This window comes from Pinus tabuliformis, chromosome 2_1, assembly GCF_031772625.1.
Source record: "Pinus tabuliformis cultivar Carrire ecotype Pingquan chromosome 2_1, CPIR1, whole genome shotgun sequence".
Taxonomy (NCBI): domain Eukaryota; kingdom Viridiplantae; phylum Streptophyta; class Pinopsida; order Pinales; family Pinaceae; genus Pinus; species Pinus tabuliformis.
In genome coordinates this window covers 344,953,604-344,972,806 of record NC_142299.1, presented here as the reverse complement: position 1 = coordinate 344,972,806, position 19,203 = coordinate 344,953,604, and positions in this window count along the sequence as shown.

Below are 19,203 nucleotides of genomic sequence, written 5' to 3'. Positions count from 1 at the left end.
GGCACAGTAATAACAATATGGGGGCAATAGGGGCACATCAATATTCATAAGGGGTATAACTACAATAGTACTGGGTAATCACTAGTATTATAGGGACCCAACACCTTCATATGTCGAACGATAGCGTCTGGGGGATGGGCAGTATTTCCGCCGTACAAAGGACATGCGGCAAGCGCTCGGCATGATCATTGCCCCCCCTGCCAATACCACTATGGCCCAAAAGTGGTGCGGGGGCCAAAGCGCTTACCGCCTATGCCCCCTCCGCGCCAACGTCACCATCTTGTCACCCTCATGTCATCAGACATGTCATCCGCCAACCTGCCTCTGTATCATCCGCCGCGTTCGCCACGTCACTGCCAAGTCGGCCTCCATACCCCCGCTATACAACAAAATCATTACGTCATGCTGACGTCACCCAACCAAAGCACGCCAGAACCCACCAAAACCAAACTTTTTGTCAAATTGGCATGAAAGGGGCATTTTTGTCCATTTTTGTTAGTTTGTTCTATGCGATGCATTCATGTGATTTTCAACCGAAATACCTGTTGTATTGCACAATCCACCACCCAGCTAACTCCAGCCTACAAACCAGTCTTCAAGCTCGGTCCACCACCTGCATTTTTCACAGAGCGCCCATTGAAGCAGGTATTTACTCAATTGCTTCCGAACCATGTGTATTTCCGCTTTTTCTCTGAGTTAAATCCGTGAAACCAAAAATTGTGCAAATCTAGTCTATAGCTCTTGAGAAATATACCATAGCTATCCCTGTTTTTCACTTTATTTCCAAAAAAACAACCTATTCTATCCATTTTTCGCAGAAAACCAGAGTTCCATAACTAAAAACATAGTGCTGCTCCCGAACCTCTACATTTAAACCTCTGTTCGGCCCATTTTTCTGAGAAATTTCTCAGAATGTGACACCCTCTGCAAATTTACCCATTTAGCTAAAATTCAAGCTCATTTCGGCCTGCAATTCCCGCAGAAAGAACCCAAAAGAACTGTTTTACCTACTGTCGCTGTGAAAACTCAAAATTTCAAATTAAATAATCACAGAGGGTTGAAGAATGGAACCTCCAGTAGCCCTCAATGTTTCCCCCTTGAATGCACCACACAAGGAGCTGGACTGGTTGCCCTTAGCTGATAGGGACTTCCAAATGCAAGACTTAATGGGTATCAAAGACCATCTGCAAACATTTTGTGAAATTAGAAATAGCTACCTAAACAAGACTAATCTCTATGGCATATGGGAGTCCAACCTGCCCATATATTATCTTCCATCAGTCAATGTATTTCCAAATATAATCCGCTTTTGTTGTGCTAACTATGAGCCTACTCAAACAACAGTCATGTCCCCAAATGGCACTCTCCTGTTCTATATCACTCCTGACTCAATCAATGAGATGTTGCATTTCAAGCCTAATCAGCCTCTAGCTCCTCTATCTATGAAACATTTGCTGGACCAAGGCTCCAAACTATCCTCTGCAGAAATAGGCCGAATTTCCAAGTTATTCATGAGCCTAGACTCCCAGCCCAGAGACTCACCTCCTTTTCACCAAGTCTATTTCAATGAAGTTGGGAGAACTGTTATTGACATGATATCCTATGTCTTGGGTTTTAGAACAAGTGAGTATGTTGATGAAACCATTCTAGCTCTAATGTCTATATTTATTCCAGGACACCCTCCTGCCATCAAGTTTGACTTTGCTGCCTTCATTAGCAAGAAAATCCATGAACAATTCATCAGCCTAAATAGAGAAGGGGTTTTCAAGTATACATCATATATATATCATATGTTCTTATACTATCAAACAGATAGTTTTCAATTCCCTGTCAAGAAATTGGATGCAAAAGGAGAAAGGAGATCTGTCATATTTTGGACCCTAGTCTTCCATATAGTCCATAATTATCCTTATACTTATTGTGAGTTCATTGATCTATTCATATACCCATTCTCATCTCTGTTGATGAGAAGTCCCCCTCCTAGACTCTCAGCTGAAATGCAGAAAATCTTGCAGTTGTTCAAAAGCTATAAAATAGGTGACTGGTACTTTTACCAAAATCACACAGAGATCAGGATTTATGGCTGTGAATTATGCCCCTACAAGCTGCCAAATATGTGCCTATGAGACTTTTTTGCCTTGAATACTTTAGGAAATTTATTAGCTCAGATTTGACTCATTTTTATGATGCGAAGAAAAAGGCTCAGCTGAAGCTAAGAAACCAACTAGGCCCCCTCATCATTAACATAAAGGAAGGGTGGAAAGATGCTGAAAAGATATTAGGTGAGCAGCTCAAACTGAAAAGGAGTTTTTGGTGGGTACCTTATGACCCAAAAGGATTTATCCATGATAGAAAGACAAAATATAGGCTATCAGGATATGAACATTGTAGAATCCCTGATATAGAACAATATGCTAATCAAGATGAATGGGTAGAGGGCACATTGGTAGAACATATTACTGAGGAAGAGAAAATGGAGCAGGCAATGAAAGACCTTGAAAAAAATCTTGACCTGGACTCTTTTGCATAGGTCTCTTTCAATTTGCCTCAACACATTGGAGCAGGCACATCATCTGCTACAACTTCACAACAACCTGCCCAAGAAAATACTCCACCTGCAGGGACATCCAAAGGCAAAGAAGTGTTGCATTCAGAGCAACAAGAAATGACCGATCAGTCAACATCATCACAGCAGCAAGGCCAAGGGCAAATTCCTCCTGCCCAGACCCATGCACCAGAGATACCAGCATTGCAGACTCCTCTCAATGAGGAGAAGGGCAGAAAAAGGGACCGGGAAGAGGCCACACCCATAAGTGGGCCAACAGAGCAGCCAGAAGCAAAGAAATAGAGAGTGGATCCTCTACCTGAAGAGGAAGTTATAGAGGAGATCATTGAAAGTCCGAGAAGTGAAAGGGCAGCCAACCCACTAACTTCCCCAGTGATAGAATCACCTACCAGTTCTCATGGACAGTAGTTTGGAAAACAACCTAGTATGGAAATTTCATCAGCAAGACCACAAAGCAAACAAAGTTTTGATATTAAGAGGCCATTCATGGACATCAAAGCACAAAATGAGCCAATAAGAATGCAGCTTTACGATCAGTTCCTCAAAATGACTCCTGCCAAACAACAGAGGTTGATGTCTGCATATGATATCAAGGAAGGAAAATTGATCTTGAGTCATTTCAAGCCCACAGTGCAGCAGCCACAGTCAGCTGCCGATTATATTAGAACAAATCTGCAGGCTCTTGCCAAAGACATTCACCCTTTGGACCAGGTTGAGCTGCACAAAAAAACCGGTGAAATTGTCTATTCCACTTTGGCAGACAAAGCCATACAAGCTCAAGAATTGCAGAATTCACTAAACAATACATCTGCCCAATTAGAGTTGGAAAAGACATCCTCTCTGGCCAAGGACAACAGGATAAAGTCCTTGGCAGAAATCATCATTGAGCAGGGACATAATCCTAAGGACCCTAAGGCAATAAAAGCACTAATAAAGAAAAAGGAGGATGACATAGCTTCCCTCAAGAAGTAGTTAAAACTGCCTATTACTATGCATCCGCAGACCACAGAGACAGTGAAAGAAAAAGAAGAAGAAGACATGATGGACTTGTTAATAAAAATGAATCAAAGGCTAAGTGAAATAGAGCAAGATTTGGAGAAAGCATTGCAGGAAAAATAGGGAGATTTGGCCTCTCAGCCATCTCAAACAGCCCCAATAGCTACAACTGCTCCTCCTACAGCAACAACATCAGTCCCTCCAACTGCCCCAGCATCGACAACAGGTACATCAACCACAGATACTTTAGCAGCAGCAACAACAATACCAGATACCAGCATGAGCATGGAAAAGATGATGAAGGAAATAAAAGAATTAGAACTCCAAATGGCAGAGCTAAAGGAAGCCAAAAAAAAACTGGCCAAGTTAGAGGTGAGCTATGATAAATCTAAAATAACCGTGGCTAAAAAAACAAGAGAGGTAAAGGCCTTGGAAAATAAGGTAAAATCCTTGGAGAAAGATCTTACTCTTCATAAACCTCTATCAGAAATCAAAACAATTTTGTGGAATAAGATTGGCTAGTCCATCACTGATCAATGGAGATCAATACAGACTATCCATGAGCAAATTGAATTGATAGAAATATCCCGAGTGGAGATTCAAAAGGCCAGAGCATTATTGAGAAGCATGCCCAAACATGCCAATAGACTAATTCATTTTTTGAATACTCATACCAGAGAGCAACTAGCAGCTCTAGATATCGGGGATAGAACAGGTACCATTTTGACAGTTAAAAAGGTGCTGACAATGAAGAATTTTGTACAAAATCTAGAGAGAAAGTGTCAAGAAATGCATATAGAAATAAATGCTTTTACAGAAAAGTTTACAGTCTTGCAGCAAAGGGGTCTATCCAATTTGTTAACCAGCAATCAGAGGCTATTGACACACAAACAATATGCTCACAGGGTGAATACATATGTTGCCAATCAAATCACAGCGTCATCAAGCACTTCAGAAGACATAGTAAATCCCTCTGGACAAAGCTTATATGACAAGTTGGAAAATCTGTTCTATATTGAGCATGAAATACCACATCTTTTTGAAGTCCAACCCAATTTCTATAGGTATATTGAAGCTGATGAAATACTGATAAAACTACAAAGACACCACTTGCCAATAGACCAATGGTGTGAGAGCATGTTAGAGATTTTACCAATGTAATTTTAGTTCTCTTTTTTTTTATCATCTGCATTAAATCAAATTCAATGCACATGCCACCTATCAAAAAAGTGAAAACAACAGCGGAAGGAATTCACGCCAAAACGCATTAAAGCAGAATTAGGCACAGATGAAAGGGCCGGGACAGCAACGCAGAAACACAAATTAAAGAGACAGCTACCAGCCAACTTGTTGAGTTAAAAAGTCAAATATAGCAGACCACCTAAGGTAGCCAGTACAGTGGAAGTTACTCCTACATTCATTGCGCTCTTTTTTCAATGTCATTTACTTCCTTTGAAGAAGTAGATGGATAAAGTTATTGCTTGATATTTTCTCTATGAGATATTTTGTAACTCTTTTTGTATAAATACCTCCCCTAGAGATGTATTGGGGGTTGGTTGGTGAATATCATTCTGGACTTGCGCTGTAAATTTTTAGAACTCATCTGAATAAAGATTGCTGGAATGCTTTGTTGATGAACTTTCTGGTTATGGAATTAATGGCAAAAGCCCATGTCGCAGAATTCTTGGATTATCTCATGGATCAATAAGTTTTCTAACTCACGTTTTATTGTTTCTATGTTTTATATATCATCTAAGTATCATGTTCTAAATCATAGGAAAAAAGAATAGCCCAGAATTTACTTTACTGTACTCTGTGTTCAATTCCTGTCATTTTTTATGTTTTCTATAGGACTAGCATAGGCAGGAATTCTTGACTGCTCCTATCTCGCTGGTTCTTACACTCTGAATATAATTAAGAAATTCTTATTTGCTCCTTGGTAATATTTATTCATTTTCCCTCTGTTAGCATAATGAAAGATCCTTAATTGCCTTTCATTCCCTGACACCATTTCATCCTATTCCAGCTTGAATATTGTTCCATGTTTAATTAGTTTTCTCTATAGTTCCTCCTTTTGCCAAAGAAACCATACCCAGAAGTTTATTTTCATTTGACTCCATTAACCCAATGGTCTGAACTTCTCATAATTTGCAGCCTTGTTCTATTGAATGTCACCATCCAAACATCAAACAAATACTTACGCTTCATAACTAGCCTAACATATAGTAAAACAAAGCTATAACATAAAGAGAGAGCCCTCTCTAGCTACAGATTGGCTAGAATCTGCATCTAAAAGACTGGTTAGTGGTTACCTCGGCCGTATGCCCTTTTCCACTACTTTTGTGGAACAACCTGAGTGATAACACAATTGAGATGTGTTGTTCAGAGAGGTGAAAGATGTTATTAAACATGAAGTCCCATAAAAGGAACTTGAGAAGATAGAGTTTGAGCTAAAGGAGGAAGAATCAAACTCTACAGCAGAGGAGGAATCAGAAGATGAAGAGCCACAAACTCCGGGTGTGAGAAGATCAGTTCGAGAAAGAAGGCAACCAGAAAGGTGTAGTCTAAAAAAGATTTTTCGGCGAAAATCACATGAAATATCATGTGATTTTTGGCAAATGATATTTCACGTGATTTTCGCCGAAAAATCTTTTGTAAACTTGATATGGATCATAGAAGCGTCAACTCTACAAGGTGTAGTCCATCTGGTTTCTGTTCAAATTTTTCTTTATCTATATATTGATGATGATCCTAGAACTGTGAAGGAAGTAGTAGATTCAGAGGATGAAAAACTCTGGAAAGGGGCCATGGTTGATGAAATGGCATCTTTGCACAAAAATGAGGTTTGGGATCTGGTGGAGTTTTCGGCTGGAAGGAGACCCATTGACAGGAAATGGGTGTTCAGACAAATGTAGAAGGAAAGGTGGATAAATACAAAGCTCGGTTGGTAGCAAAATGTTATTTCTAGGTGCCGGGAATTGATTTTGGTGATATATTTTCTCTTGTTTCCAAGATAGCTTCTATTAGATTACTTCTACCTGTGGTTGCTACTTTTGATTTTGAGATAGAACAGATGGATGTGAAGAAAACATTTCTTCATGGGGATCTAGAAGAGGAGATCTGCATGAAGCAACCTGAAGGTTTTGTGGTGAAGGGTAAGAAATAACTGGTATGCAAGTTAAATAAGTCTCTGTATGGGTTAAAACAGTCACTAAGGATGTGGTATCATAAATTTGATACATTTATATGGGGACTTGGCTTCACCAAAAGAAAAGCAGATCACTGTGTGTGTTTTAAATTAATTGGTTACCGTGTTATCTATTTGGTCTTGTATGTGGATGATATGTTGCTGGTTGGTAATAACAAAGAAATTATCCAGGATTTGAAGACCCAATTGTCTTCCAAATTTGACATAAATATATTGGTGCTGCAAACTATATTTTGGGCATGGAAATTAAAGGAGATCGGGCAAAGAGGAAGCTCTGGTTAAACCAGAGGAAGTATGTTGAGACAATATTGCAAAGGTTTAATATGTAGGCTAGTAAACCAGTGAAGGTTCCTATTCCTGTTGGTGTAAATTTATCTGCTAAACAGTGTCCCAAGACACAAGAAGAGTAAGAGGAAATGTCCCGTGTTCCATATGCAAGTGTAGTCGGTAGCCTGATGTATGCAATGGTCTGCACTAGACCAGACATTGCACATGCAGTGGGAGTATTGAGCAGCTTTATGTCAAAACCAGGAAAGGAGCATTGGACAACAGTGAAGCAGGTTTTCAGGTATTTGCATGGCACTAGTGATTATGGTTTGTGCTACCAAGGAAGACTAGGATTGGTCAGAGTTTTAGATATCCCTGGATTTGTTTATGTAGACTGGGCTGGAGATGTGGATTAGAGAATATCTACAAGTGGGTATGTATTTAACCTATTGGAGTGTAGGTTTTAACCCCACACAGAAATTCCTGCATATGAATTCTAGAATATAGAAAATAAACAATGTGAGAGCATAACACATAAACAGATATACACAAAGATTTTCCCTTGGATCCCAAAATCGGGACTACCAGCTTGATTTTTCATTATGTTCCTTTCAATGTTACAATACATATTTATACATGCTGAAGCATCCAATACCATGGACTGAAAACCATCACGTCCAAAACCATGGACTGAAAACCATCGCATCAAAAACCATGTTCGAAAATCATGCACAAACCATAGGTAGGTCCACCCAACCTAACACAGGGTCCAAAACCAAAATTTTCTGGGCTGCTGCCCCGTACCCCATAAGGTGGGGTTACCTGCACCCCTCAAACCCCCTATGACTCTTCCCGCCTAACCCCCTGGTTAACTATGTGGGCTAGTTGTGGAAAGAATATAACACAACCCAACATGGAGTTGTAGTTTTCTGGATGAGTAAGAAACAATCTGTAGTGGCATTATCAACTACAGAGGAATAATACATGGAAGCCACTCATGCAAGCAAGGAAGCAGTTTGGTTACAAAGATTGTGTTCAAGTATGGGATTAGTATAGGGAGCTATAAGGATAGACTGTGACAGCGAAAGTGCAATTTTCTTGGCAAAGAAGCTTGGTTATCATTCAAAGACAAAGCACATTGATGTTTAGTATCACTTTGTGAGGGATATGATAGAAGTGAAAAAGGTGCCGGTAGTAAGGGTGGACACTTTGAAGAATATTGTAGATGCATTGAAAAAATCTGTAAGCTCTAAGAAGTTCTCTTGGTGTAGAGAAACAATGGGCATTGCAGGGCTAGATAAATGACTAAGCTCTCCTCTGGCCTCTTATGGAAAGAAAAAAACAAGTGTTAGGTTGTGTTATATTCTTTCCACGACTAGCCCATGTAGTTAACTGGGGGGTTAGAGGGGCGTGAATCCCCCCTTGTTGTGCCGATTTCGTAGCGGGAGGGTCATAGGGGGGAGGGTAGCCCCCCTCTACAGGGTCCAGGGTAGCGCCCTGGGGAATTTTTTTTGGACCCTATGTTACGTTGGGCAGAACTACCTATGGTTTTATTCATGGTTTTCGCACATGGTTTTGGACGCAATGGTTTTCGGTCCATGGTTTTGGACGCGATATTTTTCAGACCATGGTATTGGATGCTTCGAAATGTATAAATATGTATTGTAACATTGAAAGAAACATAATGAAAAATCAATCTGGTAGTCTCAGTTTTGGGATCCAGGGGAAATTCTCTGTGTATATGTGTTTTATGTGTTATGCTCTCGCATTTTTTTTTTTTTTGTTCTTAGAATTCGTATGTAGGAAATTTTTGTACAGGGTTAAAACCTACACTAACCACCTTGCAGGAGGACTTGAATGTAGAGCACCTGGAGACAGAGGTGCATGAGCTCCAATAGAGGTATGATGAGGTAAGAGGGACTGCACAGAGGGTTTCCCTTACACAGAGGCTTGCACCAATGCAGGAGGCAAAGGTGCTCAAGGAACATGTGGATGCTTCTCGGCATAGAGAAGCAGTCTTAAAAGCATGCCTACAGCCATGGATAGATGAGGCTTACGTGATCACAACCTCCATTGAAGGAAAGCTCGTGAAACTACAAGCAACTCAACAAAATATTCAGAGTAGTAGTTCAATAGTATTCACTGAACATCAGGTGGAAGAAGTCCAGCAGGCGGACACTCAGTACGCTGTCGACGTTGCAGTGGTCCAAACATAGTTGGGAGGTCTTAGCGCCAAGATATCCACACCTGCAGAGTGACTCGAGGGTGATTCACGATGTTTGTTTTGGGGGCCTGTTGGGCGCGGGATCCCCCAAGGGCAGTTTTGGGGTTTAAAGCACATATTTTGGTCCACCTTTTGTAATCCAAATGTAAATACTATGCATTTTGTGGTCGCAGAGTGCATAGATGTTAAAGAGTCATAGGGTTGTTCACCCTTATTTTGATAATGTAATATTTGTTGTAAAAGATCTACCCATGGTCTGCAGACCATGGGATTGTATAAATGGAGCTAAGCTCTAAGTAGTTAAGGCATTGGAGAAAGGATGGAATCAATGATGGAATGATGTATGAGAGATAGATTTGAGTAGAAGTCTAAGTTTTGGGTTGTAGCGTAGGTAGAGGATTTGCAGCTAAGTGCGCAGAGGCCTAGAAGTCTGCAGCTAAGTGCGCGGTCCCCTGCAGCTGAGTGCGCAAGGCGATTTGAGTCTGTAAGCATCAGGAATTATCAATAAAGAGAAGTATTCTATAATTTCTGCATCCTTATTTCCTATTTATGCATTTGTTATATTGGATATCATTTTCACTTCTAATGCTTATATGATACACGAATGTGTAGAACTGTATTGGTTAAGTTAACTTAAGTAAGAACATATGTTTACGTAAAGCTAACTAAGATCTATTAATAAGATAAGTTAGATACTCGGTGTAGTTTGGAAAATATCACATTTCATTGCCCTAGCAGTGCGAAAGCATATCAACACTTGGTTAGGGTTACGCAAAAGCCTATTGTAACATTTCACGAAGGTACTGAAGGGTAGAATAGAGGGATAATCAACCTGTGCGAAGGTAGGTATAGTTGGAATAAAATGTCATCACATCCATCTCAAGGGTGCGTAAAATTGGTTCCAGCATCCCCCAATACTACTTCGAGTGAGACTTTAGTCTGCGCTCCACGGGCTGATGACAAAAGGGCAGTAGTGTAGGGATTTGTTTGTCTAACTAGCGTTGAACCTAGGTTAGGCCCCGACAAGCCAACACTATGGCTCGAGGGTCCCTAGTTCGTAGCATCTCCGCAACTTTTGAGGTGCCAATGGCCACACTAGTGGGCACCACGATGGTTTTCATGTGTGAGGCATGGATCCGTGCTCGCGTAGATCTGTCTGAATAATGCCCAGCACCTACTGCTATTGCTGCTCGAACTACTACAACAGTTCTGTGGTGGCATCCCACACCGTATCCCCTATATCATTCAGATCCCCATCTGTCAAGGTGATTGTATCCAAAGATGTCTTGCTCCCTTTGGACTTTTTACATGGCCCTACCCTTTCTGGACCCCTGGTGTGCTTGATAAGGTACAGAGTCGTTTCTAGGTCTTCTCCTCCCCGCTCTTTCGGTTGATCCACTTCTTCCTCTGTCTCTAGTGAGGGAGATTTCTGTTTGTCAAAGCTGCACTCCTCTCCTCCTACCTATCTTGACTGTCCTCTTGCCTCCTGTGTAGTAGCGTGCTCTACCTTAGCCTTAGCATTGGCCTCCTTTCTCTGTTTCGCGGCCAGCTGCTCCATCTTCAGCTTGGCTTCTTCCTTCTTCCACTAGCGGCGGTCTTGCTAGATGTCGTAGTCAAGTCTGAGGCAGTGTGCCATTCTGCTAGCCAACTGTCAAAGACCGTGTCGACGGCGTCATCTATCGCCAAGTAGGGCAAGTCATGCCACTTTCGGTCAGAGTCCTTCCATGCCCTTTCCGTGTACTCCTGGAATCTATCAAAATTGGTACTCCTACCATGCATAGTGAAATGTATTGCTGAGATCCTGTGCCTCACGGAAGTTTGCGAGGAACTCACCGAAGAGGTAGCGAGCCCAATTAAATTGAACTCCCTCCACACATTCGACCGCCAAAGCTACGACTAGTGCCGACACTTCGTCTACACGACACTTCCGCATAACCTTCTCTGCCAAGAGTTGTGTGGCTACTTTGAATGTCAGGTCACAGATGCTTGAGATGGCATAGTCGTGTGGCTTCTTCGCTAACCTGAACTTTTCCTTCATGGTCTCTATGAGGATAGGTTTGCTAGTCTTTTCGCCAAACACCATGGCTGGATTTTCCCCTATGTATGGTAGCCGCGTGATCCTATGGATCAGTCTATTAGTGATGGGTATTGGCTCCTCCAACCATAAACACCCATCGTGCACCAAGCATAGTAACTGCTTGATTACCACCATTGTGATGGGTGCGCAGTTGTAATGTGGCACGCATAGCAGGTTGAGTAGTCTAGCCTTATCCACACCTCTCATCCTCTTCTACGGCTCTATTGCGGTTACGACAGTGGCTTTGTGGAACACACAGTGCATGAGTTGATCTATTTCTAGGTGAGGAAACCGCTCCATGTCCGCTAAATCCTAGTCTTCTAATTTCAAAAGGGGAACATGCCCCAACTGCGGTCCTTCAAACACAATTTGGTCCACTAAGAGGGGTGTATGTAGGGTGACCTTACTCTCGTCAATGTCTTTGGGAACCTTGGTCTTTCCCTTGCATGGAGGAACATACCCAGGCAGCTTAGTGATGGGGTCAGACCCCACAGTTTTGACATCTTACATTTCCATCCCAACATCCTCATCATCCATTGGGATATCTTCAAACTCCTCTTCTTCTGGCTCTAGGTTAATTGTATTGCCCTTTTCCTGTGTACTGGGATTAAACTTCTGGGGGTGTTTCCTAGGAGATGCGCACACCGGTTGTGATGGCCTGGCCTACTTCCCCTTCTTGATCATGGGACCCTCCTTGGTTGGGGTAGGCCTTGGCCTAGGCATATGTGGAGACTTTGGTACTTCAGCTAGTATTTTTGGAAGCACTCCCTCCGGGGTAGCTCCTTCTACTGCCATAGCCATATTTGGGACAGATTCCTCGCTTGTCATTGCTTCCGCACTCATAGCTTTAGTGGGCGTCGACATAATGCTATGTTATAACTCCTGATTCACCCGTGGCAAAATATTAAACATAGAACTTGCTAGAAAAAGCCCGAAGGTTACACGGTTCATGTGTGCCTGAGAGCTCAACAACTCGATTCTTAAAATGCCAAGTGTTTTTCACTGGGAAGCCACCTGTAATTTATAGGCAACAACCCCCCAAAAATCGGTTCATTAATGCTAGATTATCAGTAGATTTTCAGAGATCTGGTACATAAAGTTCGACTTAAATGACACCCGCCGCTCCATTTGGTTGTTTTTTCATCGTCAAATCATGAACAGTGACTTTAACGGTCACTTTCTGACTGCTCTGTACGGTTGCTTCCTTGGTAGCGCAGCCTCCTGCGCACTTCCGTGGGCATTGTGACATATCTTCATTCCACGTAGTTCCCCAATCGTGCAGTCTCCGATCTAAGCAATGCAGTTTATAGTCTCGTGCTTCCTTTCAACTTCTTGGAGCACTAAGACTGTGCTTCCCTCATATTGTCACCTAGTTGGATCACCAGTGTATGACTTCAATCAGTTGCCATTCACCTTCCCCGGGAAGGGTTATCCATTCAATTTGACCAACCGAACTGCTCCACCATCAGTATTCTCCTTGATAACATATGGCCCTAGCCAGTGCATCTGAAATTTCCCTAGAAATTTATCAAATTTACTGTCATATAACAAGACTAGTTCATTTACCTTGAAGGTGCACAGTTTGATGATTGTGCCATGCCTTTTCGCGCTCCTTTTTAACTTGTTGATGAAATCCAGCTAGAAATCGATCCTCCTCAAGCTCTGCAAGCTACGTGAGCCTCTCTTCCAAGGATTTGTGATCCGCCATTCTTGTGAATGCCGTTATGCGTAGACTAGGTACAATGCATTCCATCGGCATCACAAATTCTATGCCATACACGAGTTTGAAAGGTGTTTTCCCAGTCAACTTCTTGCAATTCGTTTTGTAGGCCCATAGCACCACTGGTACGCGCACATCCCAGTCACTTCTCTGAGCATTGCAAACCTTCGTCAGTGTGTTCTCCAGTATCTTATTGAATGCTTCCACCATCCCATTGGCCTACAAGTGATAAGGTTTTCTCTTATGATTATACAGTTGAAATTCTTCTATCAACACGCTGATTGTTTCATTAAGAAAGTGCGAACCCCGATCACTCATCAAGATCTTTGGACAACCAAATCTTGTCAATATGTATTCAAAAATAAACTTCATTTTTTTCGTGCCTATACAGTCCCTCATAGGCTATGCCTCTACCCACCTGGTCAAGTACTCAGTCACGGTGATGATGTACCACGCACCTGTCTTCTTTCCCAGAGGCTGAATTGGGCCCACGAAGTTGATCACCCATTTCTCGAATGATTGTAACATCACTTGCGACATCAAAGGAAGTTCATCCCTATGTGATGGCCTTCCAGTCCTTTAACATGCGTCGCAAGCCATACAATATGCTTTCGCACCCTTATGCAGAGTTTTCCACCACAACCGAGCACACAAAACCTTCTGCACTGTTGCTTTTCCTGCATAATTTCCTCATGCAGCTCCTCCATGAGCCTCCATGAGAATGTTGCTTCGCTCAAAGTTAGGTACATAACATCACAATATTTCGTCTGACCCCATTTTATACAAGTGTCTTGTAATGATGGAGAAGTAAGTTGCGTGGACTACTAACTCCTTCTTCTGTTGGCTTGTATACCATTCTGGAGCAGTTCCCGTTGTTAGGAAATGTATGATATCTTCAAAGTGAATGTCCGCGACATGTACTGCAAAGAGTTGTGCCTCAGGTAACCCCTCTTCCATATTAGTATGTTCCTCTCCTGTTTCAATGCACGACAAATGATTAGGTCCCACATTTAGTGATCCTTGCTTCACAATAACTTCAAAGTCATACTCCTAGAATAACTACAACCATCTACAGATATTCCCCCCCAACACTGGCTTATTGACCAGGTATGTCAACGCAGAATGATCCGTATACATCTTAAAATGTCCACCCAGCAAATAGTGCCTGAATGTTTGGAGTGTGTATACCATAGCCAGTCCTTCACGCTCTGTAGTGGAATAGTTCTTCTTACCCTTGTACAACTTCCTCCTCACGAATGCTACAATATGGTCTAATTCCCCCTCACCTTCTTGTGTAAGCATGGTCCCCAACATAATAGATGAGGCATCCACGTGCACATGAAATTCCTTCTTCCATTCTAAGAAGACCAGGATTGGTGCGTTGACCATTTTCTCTTTCAGCACATCCAAGCTCTTCTGGCATTCATCACTCCAGCAAAACGTAGCATCCTTTTTCAACGTCTCCATGGGCGTGGTGATCTGGGCATAGATCTTGATGAACTTCCTATAGTATCTGGTATGCCTTAGAGTTGCGCGCAGCTGTTTCACATTCCTTGGTGCCTCCAAGTTGATTATCACCGTGATCTTCATGGGGTCTACCATCAATCCCTGTCTACATACCACATGACCCATCAAGATCCAAAAAGGGACAAAAAAAAGACACTTCTTCATATTGAGCGCGATCTGGTATCTCTGATATGTATCTATCATCAAGCGCAGACTTGCCACATGACGCTTGACCAATCCTTGACCAATCCAAACACTGTCCAATCATCAAAGTATGCCTCCAGAAACTTATGAATGAGGTATTTGAATGTCGCAATGACTACATGAGAAAATATTGTTGGTGCATTCTTTAGCCCAAAAGGCATTATAGTGTACTAAAAATATCCCCATTCAGTCATGAAGTTCGTCTTGCTTCTACCCTCAGGTGCGATTTTGATCTAATGGTACCCATAGAACCCATTAGTGAAAGAGTATGCTTCTTGGCCACCTACATTATCTAGGACCTTTTCAATGAACAGGATCAAGAAGGGATCATGCACGCAAGCATCATTCAACTTCTAGAGATCTACAAATATCCTTATTTCTTCCTTCTGTTTCTTTTCCTGAACCACTATTGGGCTTACCCAATCAGATTCCTCCAGTGGTTCAATAATTCCTACTGCTAGCGTTTTATCTAACTCAGCCCGAACCCTTTCCTTATACTTAGGATTAAGGTGGTAAGGTCTTTGCTTTATAGGTTTTTCATCCGGTTTTAGGGTGATCTTCATGACACCCAGGTCTCCTATTATCCCTTTTAAATTAGAAAACTTTGTGGGGAACAAATCTTGATATTTGGAGGAGCTCAATGACCTTGTCTATTGTCACATCATCCCAATAGTCCCTAATCTTTGCAAATTTTGGTTCTGCCTCTGTGCTGATGTTGACCTGACTAGTTTTTAGTGGCACGGTTATGTCTAGATCCTCTATCCGTGGACCTTCAATCTCGCGGTGACCTCTAGTTTCCAGAATATTAATCTTTAGAGAATCCTCGTCTTCTTCTTCAGTGGTCACGTTACAACATTCTAGTGCATGGCTCAGCTAGGTAGTCCAATCAAGTTGGACCAGGTCCAAAGGATTTTGTGGTATCCTAAAGATTACTGCTTTAACCTCCTGTAGTTCTGTGTCAATACAGTCAAACCCATACTCAAAGCTGAATGTCATTATAAATCCCTGGCGCAAGATGTCCCACTCTTCAATGATATAGCGGAGCTGAGTTTCCAAGTACCAATTCATTGGTATGATGCCCAGGGTATGACAAAACAGATGCACCCATTCAAGCTGGGTCTCTGCCCCATAAGCCTTAGTCCATTTGGCTAGGTGATCACGTGGATCATTCCTTCCATCATACTTATCTGTTATCCACACTTTTGGCTACCCAAAACGTATTCTCATCATCCTCCTATAGTTGCGCCAATCACCGAAATTATCCTTGTGCATACCCTACCATCTTGCGGGCATAGTGCACAGTACCCAGTCCAAGGCCTGGAAGTGACATTTCTCCGGCACTTCTCTTTCAAATGCATCCAAAAATCAATCAAAATTAGTTAGCCCATCATCGTGAGGCAAAGCCCTAATTTCGGATGACATGCAGCACAATGACTTGTTCATCATATTACAATGCAGTATGGATACTTCATGCAGTAGTTTTTGCGAGTGCTCTAATTCTTTGTCTAAATTTGACATGTAGGAGCTCTTGTGGTCCCATGCAATAAGTCCATCCGCTGTCGGATTTACCCAATCTTGGTCTCACACCATTATCTTGTAAATCTGGTCCAGATCATCATCACTTTCATAATCTCGGACTAGTTCTATGTAGCACAGCCCCTTCGCGGGATCCAGTGACACCACTATGTGGAGTGACTTCTTTTCAAATATCATCTTCTGCTTCATCAAGTTGATTACCCTATTCATGTCAGTGGCCCAATCGATTCCAAGGAGTGCAGGGTAGGGATTGCTATCATCCACAATCTCTATTACTTCAAAATCCTCCAATATGCTTGTGCCCTCAATGTAAGCTATTACCCCTTGCATCCTACCCATTGGGATAATTTTATGTTAATTCTCCATTCTTAATTGGATCAGAGACCACTGGAGCACAAGTCTCCCCATTCTTTCCCAAGTCTGTTTGGGAAAAACATTCACGTCAAACCCTAGATTTAGGATAACTTGGTCCATCTCATATTCCCCTATTTAGGCGGTGAGTCATATTTCACGCGTGTCCTTTCCTTGTGCTTTCCAAGCTTCCTGACCACACGTGGTCCACTAGTAGCACCATCCTTACTAGTGGACCGATTGATCAGTTACTGTAGGCCCTTAATAGCCTTACTGTCACGGAGCAGTTTCATGCAGGTTTCCAAGAATGTGGTAATCATGGATGGGTCCATTTCTTCAACTGGTTTCTCCTGACTTCCTATGGTAGAGGCCTTAGCGAATCTTTTCTTTGCTTCCATAAATGTTTCTTTTGTGTGCTCCAAGTCAAACCCAGTCTCCTTTTCTGGTGCTTAGCATACCCATTCGTCTTCTGCAGGCTACTTTCCTTTATCCTCCCCCATCATAGTTCCACTTCACAACATAATTTTTACCTTAGGGTCTTCCTCACAGGGCTCAACCCTCATCATCTAGAGGTTTTGTGTCAGTTGCAGAGGTTACGCCCCCTTTTCTCAAATATTAGCCAATAATATTGGGTAATCCTTAGTCGCATGGTCAAACTGGGTACAGTAGCATCATGACATTCGCGTCGGGTCTAGAAATTCCTTTGCGTAGTGTCCTGGGTCTTCACAATTGTAATAAATCAGCTATCCTCGGCCCCTCCCAGACCCTCCTCCACCTCGGCCTCAGCTGTGCCCTTGATATTCACCTCACGTTCCCCCAATGCCTTAGTCTGGAGGTTGTGTTTCTATTTACACCCTGTATATAGGTGTCATGTCCATCATCAATTCATAACTTTGGAAATTGTGCTCATCATGGACTACTGATTGACAAAATTTGCAAAAGATTTGTTGTGGTGTCTACACGAATTTCTGCAGCAAACATAAATTGTTGGTTGCATGTTTCCCAACTACTTGGCATATAGCGCACCATAGCATAGACCCTGCACTTCGCCCTACCATGGTCTCTAGTCATAGAGGCAATCGTCTTCCTGCTACAACATAGTTTATGAAGACTAGGCAGTGATCCTTGTCATGCCCTTGACCCTTGCTTTTTAGGCACCAAACTTCTTCGCATGCCTCTGGCCAAGTTGTTCTATCCTGCTTCAGAATTTTCATTTCGAGACAAAGGTTTTGAAATTGCACATGAATCTACTAAACCCCCAGATTAGCATCCTGCATTGGTGTCTCATGCAGCCTCATTGCGATTTTCAGAGCTTCTTCTTGGGTCCCAATCTTCTGTTGTTATAGCGCAACCCTTAGGTGGGGCAGGAGCGAGACCACAAACCATTCACAATGCTGCCCATCAGTTAGGTTCATGTTGGCTTCACGGATCATAAATTTCAGTCTTTGATCCAAATCCAAGGGCGTCTCCCCCAATTTCATCATGATCTCTTTGAATCCTATGATCGACTGTGCTTGAGACTTAGGTCTAGTGAATTCTCTATTTAGCGCGACCTGGATATCTACCAACGTAGACATTGGGTTATTAGTATTTTACTTAAGGTACCATGTTAGTGCGCGGTCCTATAGAGCACTGACTAGTGTGGCTTTCTTCATTTGGTCATCTATGATACCCTGGGCTTCCCATACAGCCTTCACGATGAAGCATAACTAGTCCAGATCTTCGTTCCCTACGCCCTTGAATACAAGTAGTTTTATGGAGTTTTCCGTATTGAATAGTGGTGGAGGTGGTGGTGGTGTGGGTGATGGGGTGAGTGGTGGAGGTGAGGATGGAGGCAATGTAGATGGATGGGATGAGGGTGGAGGCGGTGTAGGTATTAACGGGAGCCCTTGTCTTATCAACTAACTAGCGCTCAAGGGAGAAGTCTATGGTGCTCCTTCATCGTCACTCAAAGGAGGCTCGATCAACAGGCTATGCTCAAGACCTTTTCTTCCCCTGTCCCTAAAAGACTTTCTAGTTCACATAGCTCCAAACATCAAGGTAACTGTAAACTCTGTCACAAATCCTCCTATCATGTGGTCAAGCCAATGGTCTACAACGCACACGATCTTATCTTCAGAAACTTCCAACTTCCTTACTAACTCCGGTGTCCAAACAATCAGATTTTCAAGCCTCCACATTCCTTGGCCATCTGCCAACTTCGTGATCCACTCATATAACTCAACTGGGAAGGAACATAAGAAGATTTAGTGTATTTTTGTGTATAGGTATCTTTCCAACCACTATTCTTTCTTTAATCGAAGATTGTTGTTTTTTTGCGCCATGAATTCGTGGATCTTTCTATCCAACCAGGTTTCAATCTCTTTCTTAGTTGGATTCCAATGATACGACATCACACATCTCGTTATGTAGATCCCGATCCTGGCAACAGAACCATTTATTGGCTTGAATGGGCCCTGACCCAAGTTCAACGTTAGCAGCCAAGCACATCCCTACACTATTGGCCCTTTCGACATTAGTCCGTCGAGCATGGACCGAAGTCTCACCC